The sequence below is a fragment of the Malurus melanocephalus genome, unplaced genomic scaffold, assembly GCF_030028575.1.
Source record: "Malurus melanocephalus ecotype Western Australia unplaced genomic scaffold, MMel_1.1 scaffold_135, whole genome shotgun sequence".
NCBI classification, from domain to species: Eukaryota; Metazoa; Chordata; class Aves; order Passeriformes; family Maluridae; genus Malurus; species Malurus melanocephalus.
This window is the reverse complement of record NW_026623367.1, coordinates 1,355,732-1,368,157: the sequence shown is the minus strand read 5'-3', so window position 1 is coordinate 1,368,157 and position 12,426 is coordinate 1,355,732. Positions and strand designations below refer to the sequence as shown.

Here is a 12,426-nt window from a genome sequence, read left to right as displayed (position 1 = left end):
GTCCCTTCCAACCCAACCACTCTTAAGGTTCTGTAATTTATTTACTTTCTATGGAAGTATTTTCATCTAGGCCTTTATACTCAAAAAAACAGAAAAAAGTCATGATTAATTTGACTTATTTTGKGTGCCTAGCTTAGAATGCCATAAATCATCTCCTGAAGTGCTTGGTTATTTCCCCTATAAAGTGAGAAAATCGAAATAACCTACTGATAAAGAAATTCTACACTGTAAATATCGAGTTGTGAAATGWAATCTGTTTCATAGTGACAGGTCAATGAAAAATGGGAGATTAAATGTTAATGCAGAGCATTATTCGCGATGAAAACAGTCTCATCTATACTCACCTGGTGATGGGCTTTAAATAGGCTGTGAGAAAAAAAGGAGAGAAATTCTGGCAGCACCACTACAAATTTAATTATCTGAACACATCAGTTCAATTTTCTGTGATAGACAAAAGATAAATTGTGTGTTGAGAGCTGAGAACAGAATAAAATCACATTCGTGGCTTTATATAAATATATGATCTTTCATGTTTTATCTTTCATGTAGCGAAGACACAGTACTGGAACTGAGTGGAAGACAAAGTTTCCCTTTGTTTGAACAGATAAAAAAAAAAATTATTCACTGATGAAGAGGAAGAACTTGGAAATAATAAAAGTTCAGGCACCCGTGATAGGGTTGAATACTCTGAATATTCCTCAAGAGTCCAAAACCTTGGGTGTTCTCAGGGGAACACTCAGGTTTTGATGTTAAAACAAGCCACAATTCTGTTTTTTTCCACAGCATAAGTGACTTTCAGTGCTGGGAGCTGAGGAGTCCAAAAATATCTAGAAGTTCAAGTAAATTTAGCCCAATTACTGGAAAGTGATGGTCCTGTATCCCTAAAACCCCTGGCGTAGATTTTATCGTCATGAACCCCATTTTTGTGTTCTGCTTTGACATTTTCTGCTGCTCCTCCTGCTTTTTTGGTCCAGCTCCATAAWTTTTACATTGTTACAGCTTTTTCCTTGCAGATGGAAATCCCAGCCTYCAGCCAGCTCTGCTGGGCAGTTGTTCCTCATGGCTGGCAGCCTTCAGTATTTTTATTTCGTGGGGAGGCATGCCAGGAAATGCAGGAGTTTGAGCAGCTTTGTAGATTTGGGGTAATGAGTTTTTCATGCTCCCAGGACTGATGATCATCACTGCCTGAGCTGATAACAAATGGCCAGAGAGGAGTGAGAATTCCTGAGGAAGTTGCTGAGAACGCGTTGTTGTTTCTGGGACAGGAAGGAATGCTGCTCCCTAACAATTGTAACCTCTTTTTTATTATTTTTTTTTGGTTGGTTTTTTTTTGTTTGCTTTTTTAAACAACCAGTGAGAAATGTAAAAAAAAAAATGATTTTATAGCAGCTCAGGGGACTAATCTGAGTGTGCAAGGTGTGTAGTGAGATCTTCATGATGATGAGAGATACAGGATATTTTCCATGCRTGAGCTTAAAGCTGGGCTTCAGTGCTGAGTGTAGGAAAATTGTGAATATTCAGGAGTGGTTTTAATGACAATTTGAGTGATCCCCAGAGTTCTGACTGAATTTACAGCCTGCTGTGGACCTGCAGCACAGCTTTCCCTGCTGGATGCTGCCTCATGCTCTCCCAACCCTTGGCACCTTCCTCATTGTGCTCACTCATCCAAAGCCATGGCAGGAGTGGGACGTGGCCCCTTTGGATCCACTCCCTGGATCCTCAGCTTTCCTTAAATTCTTAAATTTCCTTAAAGTTCCTTAAAACCTCCTCACCAACCCTCTGTTTCCACACCCTTTTTCCCAATCAGTGCAATAACTTTATTTCACAAAAGCATCGTTGCTAGAATCTGTTGGAGCAAAGAACACATGGAATGAGAAAATCCCTCAGGTGGAATCCCTTAGTGGAAATAAACAGAGTATTGCCATTTTCAGGCTACCTGGAGCCAGTGCACAGAGCCTGATGTGAAACACAGGCTCATTGTRCTGCTCACAAATCAAAATGTCAGTGTTTGCATAACTTCTGTTGACTTGGGGATGCTTTATCAGTTACTGATATCACATCACGTGTCGTTCTGCACTCGCTGGGTGTCTTTTCCATTTTTTTCTCTGAGGTGGTTCTGTGAGAATGACTAAAACAATGGCTTTATCTGTGGGAAAAGAATAAAAAAAAAGGACACTGATTTTGCAAGTCARGAGGAGGCTGTGTACTTCATTAAGGCTGCTGGTAAACCTTGGAAAATACACGTTGACATCTTCTTCTTTGTTATAATCCCACAACTCCGTTAACTCCACTTCTGTGATCCTTAATGCTCCAGAAAAGGGTGTTCAGATCTGTTTCAACATTATGTGTGCTGTTCCCGTTTTGGTGTTGGGGAATTTTGGTTGTTCGGAGTTGGTTGTTTTGCATTGATTTTTTAATTTAATTTAATTATTTCACAAGCTCGTAGTTATTAAATTGAATGAATCACGTTATGACTCCTTATCAGTCTAGGATTTCTCACACCAAATAACTCTGCCCATGGTTATCACCAATTCTCCTCATTCTCTGAAATCTTCTATTAATGAACAATTTTTCACTTGAGAGAATCATAATATTAAAATGACATTATTCTGTGCACTTGAGCACTTATTCTTCATTCCTGTGGTACCATTTTCCTGAACTGGGGAAGTTAAATCTCCTTCATCTGCTGTTCTAATCCATCCTTGAAATAAACACACACAAGCAGCAAATCATGTTAAATACTGCCCATTATTATGGGTTTAATATATCAGTTTATCATCTTGGCTTTACTTCTGTAATCATTTGTCTGGTTGCAGGCAATGTTCCAAGAATCTTCCWCTTTTGGTCCATTGGCAAACTATTTTTACTTTTTTGTTGTTCAAGTGTAACAGTTCTGTCTGCCTTTWCTCAGCAAGACAAGTTTTTATTGAAGTGTCAGAAGTGATAATCATCATTGCAGTCATCTGTATCAAACCAATTCTTTTTCCTGTAATATTTCCTATATCCTTTCTTTATCGTTTACTGTAAAATAACCCAAATTCTGATGTGTCACTGGGCCTTAAATCTCTTTCAGTCACGTGGAAAAGGAAAGTGATGCTCTGCCAGCTCATGGGTTGTGGGTGGAACAACCCCCAGCCTCGATGCACTTTCCTTTGCTGACACCTTTTCCTGTCCCAGAGCCAATCTCTAATTTGGAGTTCCCCTGAAATGCACCTGCTCTCCTCCTGCTGCTTGGCTGCTGAAGAAAGGTTTTCTGTGAAATGTCCCTTTGGCTGGGTCAGGGGTAAAATTGCAATTCCAACTTCATATGGGAGATCTGATCACATGGATGGAATCAGCCCTTGGTGGGAGGAGMTTTTCCTCATTTTCCTGTGAGCCATTTTTCTGGGAAAACCTTTTCAGTGGTGATTTCCCCTCCACTTGGGAMTGCCTGGGGGACCAACAGCAGGGAGAAGTTGTGTCTGTGAGCAGCTTTCACTCAGTGTTTGCAGCTTTGTAATATAAATAGATGCCATCTTGTTTTTTACAGTGTTTGGTGTTTGAGAGAGATGATTGGGAAGATGCTGTTTTTGTGGGCAAGCAGCTGTCAGTTATGTTCCAGTGCTAAAAAACAAGGAGCTGGGCCCAAAAAAAAACCCCATATGAGAATCTCAGAGCTCTCCAAGAGCCATTTGGGATTTTACAACGTGAAGAAAGTGTGAGGTTAGATTTACCAGGAACAGTGGGAGGAGCAAATAGAGGAGATTTTGTGGGATCCAGACCTTGGTAGGGAAGARTTCAGCCCTTGTTTGTTGGGGTGAGTGAAATTCAGTGCCTCCTGCTCCATAGGCTGCATGAAATTCCTAATTTTCAGGATCTTCCCTGTCTTTGAGGTTCTGTTGTGGGAATTGGAMAGAGGCCCCTGGAGTCAAAGTGTTCCCTGGGCAAGAGCTGCTTGGAACATGAATAAATTAATAAATGCAAAGTCTTTATGAAGGGCAGCTTGCTAGTGCTAAAAGGTAATAAAGAAGGGAGTTTGCTTGAAAGAATTTAATGTTTTTCCTTGAAAGAAAGGCAGGAATACAGGGATAATCAATAACACAGCCTTAGCAGTATTTGTGGGAGGGTGTGAGACCAAGATTTGAAGCTCTGAGGTTAAAAACATCCATTTAAAGTGGMTATGCAGAATATATTGGGGTATGAAATGTCACCTTGTAATGCCTGAGAAAGAGGGGACCCAGGGACAAAAACTGGTGGGAAAAGGGGTTTTGAAGACAAGATACAGGAAAGGAGATCAGGGTCCCACACAAGAGAAATGTGTGAGAAGCAAATCTGCCAAGTAAAATCTGAGTATAAGGAAGGTATTTAGCCTTCCAGATGAGGAATGTGACCACAAAGGCAATGAAGAGGAAGGGTTGGATTAGGTTTGAGGATATTTGCTGCGCTGGAGGACAAGACGCAAACGTTAGTGGGAAAGAAAGATGAAAAAATGATACTCAACTCAGAAAAAAAATGGAAGAATGAGGAAGACAAAGAGGTTGTGAGGCTGGTTCTGTTTGTTATCTTGATAGGTAAGGGATTGGTAGGTTGAGTAACAATGGCAAAAAAAATAAATGGGGGGAGCCTGGAGATAATTGAGGCTCTTGTCCCCCTGGTGAGGAAATTCAGGAAGCTGTCCCCAGCTGGGTTCACAGGAKAGACGTGGATTGGAAGCTGAGTGACAGCAGATTTGGTGTGGATGTGCAGCAGAAAGGTCACCTGTGGCCACCTGGGAAAAAATCCAGATTGCTCCCCTGACACACCCAGCTCCTGCAGAACGGATCAGGGTMAATCATAAAGCTGAGGAACAATGCTGAAGAAAGGGAAGATTATKAGCCCATTGTCTGACTTCTTAAAATAGTGCAGAGGAATGAGAAAGTGTGGTGAGCAGCAGCCTTGTCTGCTCTGAGTCTTGCTGTTGGAAAATGGAGAAAAAATGTGGTTCAGGTGAGGTCAGCCCAGAGGAAATTAAACATGTGATTTCCTTATCATATTAATACAGAGATATGAGGAAAAGATGTGATTTTTGGGTGTAGAGTGGAGGTGGCTGATAGCAGGAATAATGTAAAGAATGCTCCAAGTCTAAATTCATATTCTGCCTTTCAGTAAGGAGAGCAGCACAGTGCAAAATCATCATGGCTAACTGGAATTAATCCAGATAACAGAATTAAGTTCGTGGGAGGTAGAATTTAACCTAAAAAAGTGGTGGCTACACAACAGGAAGGAAAAAATAAACCAGATGTATTTGTTCCTGTAGCTCATTCCTAAATTTATTCAGCACTTTTGATCTCTGTCTTCCTTTRTCAGACTTTGTAAATGGGTTTGATCCTAAAAGCCTACCTGCTTTGTCAGGCCTTATTTAAATATAAAGTAACTTGACTTGCAATTATAGTATCAAATGGAGGATTGTTAGTTAAACTGAAAGCAATAGAATAAAATTAGTTAATGGAGACCTAATAAGAGGTTTTTATTTGATATGCCATGTGAAAAATCTCTTGCTAATGTGAAAATTACAGATATTTTTAGAATTTTTAAGGGGATAAAGGAAAGAGACTCGGGAAAGAGTTGTTGGTGTGGRGAACGTAAGTGATGGAATTTGTCAGTGATCAGTTTGGCATTAAACATGTTTGATTCCCTACAATAATGCTGGAAAAAGGGAGTGGTTTGCTGATGAAGTGACAAGATGACTGAGAAGCTGAAAGGCCCTGTCAATACCGAGAACAAATCATGCTGAAAAAAAAACACTTGGCTCAGCCTCGGGGTGAGGGCAATAAAAAAGAATTTATTTTCACTGCAGAAACCTCCTGGTCTTGTAAACAGAGGCTGCTCACTCCTGTGCTGGGGGTTCATCAGCTGGAAATGGCAGGATGAGGAGCTGGAGAGCAGCAGAGCACGAAGGGACTCTGAACCAGCGTTAAAAAATAACCTTGGATCTGTTCGTGGGGTGTATCAGCATGAATAGTTTAAGGAGGTGAAGAAATGTGAATAGATTGTGCAATGCCCTGATGTGTCCTCAGAGAAACACCGTGTCAGCCTGGGGTCACACAGTAAAGCTGGGGGAAGGGTAGGAAAAGCACAGACCAGGAGAAGGAGAAACCTCTTTTATCAAAGATGAGTTGTAAAAGAACCAAAGTCTTGATGTTTTCTAGCCTGAAACACCCAAGTTTTGAGATGGGGCATAACTATTTTCTAAAAATCGGGGTGGTGGTGGCTGTAAATAAGCAAAGAAGACAGGGAAAAGTTGTTTAATTTAAAGACCAGTGTTAGTATAGTGAAAGTGCATCAGTGAACAGCCTGTTGAGTCAGGGAACCTCCCTCATCAAAGTGWGAGCAGATTTCAGGTTCCAGAACTACCACAGAGAAAACAACAGAACGCCAAGAAAGCAGCAAAGAAAGTGGATTTCTGTGAGAGAGAGGAGCTGGGAGGGCTGGGTTTTACCTGCCAGAGGCAGAGAACATCCTCATCCCTTCTTCATCCTCCACAATTCTGCTTTATCCCAGTGTGGGATATGTTCTGTAGTCCCCACCACAGTTAATATAGAATATTATTCTGGGAAAAACCTTATATCTGTGGGTTTAATTGCGCCTTTGTCCCATAAGAGTGTCCCTATAGGATCAAGGAAAAGTTCTTCAAGCCAATTAGCGTGTGCTTGATAGGGGAAAGATAAGAAGAGATGGGAAACTCTCTRAGAAATGCAGTGAATAATCATTGTACTGGAATATTCTCCATGTTTCCAGCAGTAATTCCAGATCTTCTTAAACKGGTAGCTGCATCCAGGTTTGTTAGCCTTTGATGAAACCTGTCCCCTGTGAATTTTTCCAAACCCTTTAATCCTTTTGGCTTCCACAATCCCCTGTAGCAATGAGCTCCTTGCTGCAGTAATATTTTGTGAAAGAGTTTTTCCTTTTTCTTTCCATGAATTGCCCCATAAGTCTGAGGAGTGTTGTGTAGTTCATGTTGTGAAAAATAGTGAGGAAATGTTCCTTAATCATTTTCTCACCATTTGAACATCTCTTGCAGTCCCTCAGTCGTGTCCTGTTGTGGTGAGATGATTCTGCTCTCTCTGTAGTCTCTTCCTGCAGGAAAGCTGCTCCATGTCTTAGCCATCAGAAATTCCTCTGATCCTATAATACCTAAATACTCAGATTCTCTTGAGTTAAAATTTGCATCAAGTTAATGAGATTTGATTGAGTCTTCATGCATTGCTTTTAATTGGTTTGTCCAATCAAGGAGTCTTTTTTCAAAGGGTGCTTTTATTTCTGTATCAACTTTATTTCTCACTTCTCAGCTTTTAATCTAAAAAAATAACCCAAATAGGCTCAGCCTGTCTGCAGTGCCAGAATGTTTATGATTTAACCCTCCATTCCTTGGTATTTTTTTAGCAATTTGATGGCCATGTCCAGRTTGTGCCAGGCTYCTTTTACTGTGTGTTCTTCAGATGRAGAAAAGGCTTTTTCCTGTAGTTTCTGCCTTTAAGCAAGGTCACCTAAATTGCCTTCAGGATGCACCAGTTTCTCTCCATGTACACAAATTTAAAGAATTCCATACTTATTTATGTGTCCACCTTTAGATATAAAAATTTGAGATGTGAATCCTGCCCTGAAGTGATTGATCAGCATGGTCATCTTTYCAGTCTTTTCTTTCCCTTTCCTTCCTTTTAGCAAATCAAAGCATTTCAGAACTTAACTATTTTGATTTTAGGGGAATAAAATGTATTTCTTCAAAGACTGCAAAGGTCCTTTGTGGTATTCTGCTACAAAATGTAGCAGTAACAAATAAACTGTTGGATTTTGGCCAGATTTCAGGTGKTTTTTCTCATATTTTCAGTTGTTTGCTGAAGGGTCAATATGGTGAGGTAGATACAGGTTTAGTATCTTTGCTGGTTCAGTTGCACTCAAGAAGACATTGCATTCAGTAAGAAAAATAATTTCTTTTAAAAAATAAAATAGTGGGGCCAATGAATGTGCCAGATTATTCATTGTCCCCATCAGATCTATCCCTGTGAAATACAAAATTCTGCCTATAATATGTCAGCACCCTGGAGCTGCAGACCTGATGAATTRACCTGCATCAGTACCTCAGTGCATTTTAAGAACTTTGTGAAATTAGCAGGTATGTGGGCAAAAGTGATAAATAAAGAATGAAGCCACTTCCTTGCTTTCACTGGTCTGAATCCCAAACATTTTTTTTTTTATTTACAGAAGCTCTTCCCTTTTTCTTTGAACATTCCTCTGAAACCTTTGTCATGTGCCAGTATTAAAAAAAAAGAAATATTCTGGAACATTTACACAATACGGCAGTCACCCATCCTGTCATTTTTCACATCCCCATTGTAATTATTTAAAATCCTTATGCTTGAAGATGAGTTTTTTCTCCCTCCCAGCCCAAATCTATTTTGGGAGCAGACTTGTAATTGTGTGTTTGTTAATGTGACTGTCTGTTGCCATGAACAAAGTGAGGTCACCAATTTTCTGTGGCAGCTTTGCCTCCGAGTGAAGGACTGTAAACCAGCCAGCTCTTACTCAAATGAAATGAACCATTTTTTATTTTTATATTATTTTATTTCGTTCTGTTATCACCCCAGTGATATCTGTGATATCTGTGGCGTGAACTAACTCATATTGGGACAGTCTGGAATTATTCCTGCTGTTACASTTTGTATGTGACTTTTGTATTCAGTATTTAATTATTCTCCATTTAAGACTTGCCAACAATTTTCCAGGAGGTAAACTTAGAATAAATGTGGATGAAAAATTTTAAAAGTATTTATTTTACTTAGTGTTTGCAAAGGAAAAGTTAATCTGATTGCAGATGATGTTATATTAGAGATTCCAGTGCTCAAAATATTTATACTTTGGATTTGTATTTATGTACTTCTAAAACTTTATCGAGTCCATAAAGATCACTGAGTTGTTTATCAGTGCACCATCAATGCTAAGGTCTATAATGACATTACAGTTTCTTCTGTCTAATTGTGATTTTGTCCATCTGTCCTAAACTGTTTGGTCATTTAAAATTATTTGTGTATCCCGGAATGGATTGATTTCTAGGCAGATTTCTAATAACTGTCTTGAAGTCAGCAAATTGTATCAGTGTGGCTGTGACGATTCAGAGCAGTCAAATGTTTGGCTCAGAACATCTGTCCACTTCCAATACTTAATATCCACTATAAACACATTATTTATAATTGGAAAAAACAAAAACAAAACAAAAAAAAAAACAGTTTCAACCAAGCTGAAGATAAACACAGATTCACCAACAAGAGCATGGAGAGAAAGTGAATTTATAATACATAAAGGTATTTTTTGGAAGGACTTTCAGGCATTCCTGCCTGAAACTCAGCAGCATTAAAAAAACATTCCATTGTTTGTATGATTCACACTAGCTGTATTTCAGTGATTTCTGTCACTAGGAGATTTCTCCAGTTGCTTAATTTTTTTTTTTCTCTGAAACCACCTTACACATCTTTTGGTTTCATGACATAATTATGTTTATTTTGTGTGATAATAATGTGAGAAAAAAATGTTTGATTACATGAAGAATGAATGGACAGTTAAGCCCCAGGATAAAAACTCACAATCCCCCTTTTTGAGGGGAGGGGAAAGGACTTTAATAGAAATRTTTTTTGAAAGAAGAGTACAGAGTGAATAAACCATTGGAGCTGAGTTTTRCCATGTTTGCCTCTGTGAACACATTAAAACATATCCACATTCTGTCCATAGATCAGAATCCAAACTCTCCCTTCCCTGGTTTCACAGAGGCATAAACCACATCACACACGTTACAACCAAAACTAAAAATCAAGCTCAGAGATCTTATGAGTGACCTGAAATTTAGCAAAGCCTGATCATCAGCTTTTTGATTCCTATCAGCACAGGGAATGATTTCTGCTAAGAATTGCACATTGAGCACGTGTTTGATTTAAAATCTTCATTTGGGAATTAAAAATCAGTCTCCTGCTTTCTGCCGGGATAGTTCTGTTTTGTTTTTTTTTTTTAAACAGACTTCATAGTGTTAGCAGAAGAGTCAAACACTGCTGTTCTGCACTGGCAACCAACATGCACCTACCCCACAATCTCATAATCTGGGATTATCAGCTCTCACAACACTGAAAAATAGTGATAATGCAATGCAAGAGAGGAACATTTAGCATGAAAACTGTTGCTTTTTTAATGCCCTTTTACTCATCTGTGATTCTTCACAGCAGCACATGGAGTGTTGGGTTGTAAATTAAAAAGAAGGGATTCATGGAGTCAAGCCTTAAATAATTGTCTGACCATCACTGGGAGACTTGGAAGATTCCTGGCTTTAAATTAATGTTTTTTTTTCTGTTCTAAAGTGATTTTAAAATTATAAATGGAGAATTCCACGCTGGGCAAAGTGGTATGAGCAGCAGTGATTTTTTTGTTGCGTCAGTTCTGACAGAGGACAGCAGAGTGACCAAGCACTCAGATTTGCTAATCACCAACAAATGTCTCCACAGCCCGGCAGAAAACAAACCACAGAATTATCATTATCTGGTATTTTCACCATGCCTGGAGTGCTCTTGCACTAAAACCACAACAAACACACCTGCAGAGAAGTGAGTGAACCTTTGGTGGGCAGGAATGGCACCCCAAACCCRCTCAGGCGGGATCAGCGCCCCAAACCCGCTCAGCAGCGGCGCAAATCCCGCCTGAGGCCGGTTTCCTCGCCGGCGGGGCTGATTGGGAAGGCAGATGTTGTCCTCCCTCTGGAAGATCCCAGATCCACCTCCAGCCTCCCATATTGTTTGTGCCTACAGATGGAWTTAGCGCTTCCTGCCATTGTGTGTGGCGTACGTCCCCGCGTCCCCGACTGACGCACGTTGGACATTCTGCCCGTGGCATTGGCGAGGTGAAGCCACGGCTGAAACTGACAAATGGCTGAAATCCAAAGATTTTTATCGTCCCATCCATGCCTTGCAGTGGTGCACGAGAGGGTTTTCCGTGTCATGGGCACGCTTTCCCCGGTCTTTACGTTGATTTTGCACCAGCGAGAGACGTCAGTGGTGTTTGATTGTGTCTAACACGGGCTTGTAAATGATCTTTAAAATAAGCTCTTGAAAAGGGATGAAATATATTTTTGAAAAGGGGATAGAATGTATTTTTGTGAAAGGGATTAAATGCATTTATCAGAGCAGAGATCATGATTTCTTAACTATGATTTTTATTGAATTATTTTAAATACTTTTACAGCTGTAAATCTTGAAATGATATGTCACATTCACATTTTGGCATTCAAAAAAATCTTATGATAAAATARTTATCTAAAGTTTGGGAATTGTGATTCCATGACTATGACTTTCTTGGAATTATTTTAAATACCTTTACCACAGTAAACCTCAAGATGATATGTTGCATTCTGATTTTGGAATTCAAAGAAATCCTATGAGAAAGTAGTTATCTGAAGTTTGGGAATTGCAATCCCATGACTATGGCTTTATTTTAATTATTTCAAATACTTTTAGGGCTGAAAATGTCAAAAATGATGTGTTGCATTCTGATTTTGAAATTCAAAGAAATCCTATGAGAAAATAATCATCTAAAGTTTGGGAATTACAATCCCATGACTATGGCTTTATATGAATTATTTTAAATACCTTTAGCACTACAAACCTCGAAATAATACATTATATTCTGATTTTGGCATTCAGAGAAATCCTACAAGAAAATAATTACCTAAATTTTGGGATGAAGACCAGAAATGTCCTGGCATTTTACTTAATAAATAAATTTTTRATGGAGCATATATAGCAGTGTTAAGGGGAAATTTCCTAACTTTACCCTGACCACATCAATTCAACTCCTGCTTTCTCACAAACAAAATATTTTCTTTTTAAAATAAAAATAATTGTGCCAATTATCAAGAAACATGAATATTTGTATGCATAGAAAATTTCCCAAGTCAGATGAGAGTGAGGAGCTTGGGTATTTGTGGACTAACTGAGTTTTAATTGATGATCATTCAGGCATTTTCTCTGCCTCTGTAGCAATAAGGATGGAGTCAAAACAATTGAGATCAGCATATTTTGTACTGAGGGAAAATAGCTTTTTTATGACCCATAAAATTAATTTATGGATGTTATTGCCATAACTCTYCCAGGGTATCCCACATTGCTTTTTCTCAAGCCTAGATTAAGCATTTATTCATGTATAAAATGATGTTTGCAATTCCATTATATCTGCAGGATAAAAAAACTATCACAGTTAGAATTTTTATTGTTTAGGCTATTGACCAATCACTAATTCAGTAGAGTTATGAGAGAGTGAATTTAGTCTGGAGAGACATGGCTCCATAATTATGGATAATGCTTTCTTCTTTAATAACACAACATATAATGAGGGGCCACATGGCACCTTTATACACCTAGAGGTTGTTCTTTTTTT

General features: G+C 39.0%; 1 protein-coding gene across 1 annotated transcript in view; it reads left to right on the top strand.

Moving 5' to 3' along the window:
* Window positions 1–12,426, top strand: part of MINDY4 (MINDY lysine 48 deubiquitinase 4) — a 65,143-nt gene that overhangs the window by 30,582 nt on the left and 22,135 nt on the right. The window lies entirely within an intron of this gene.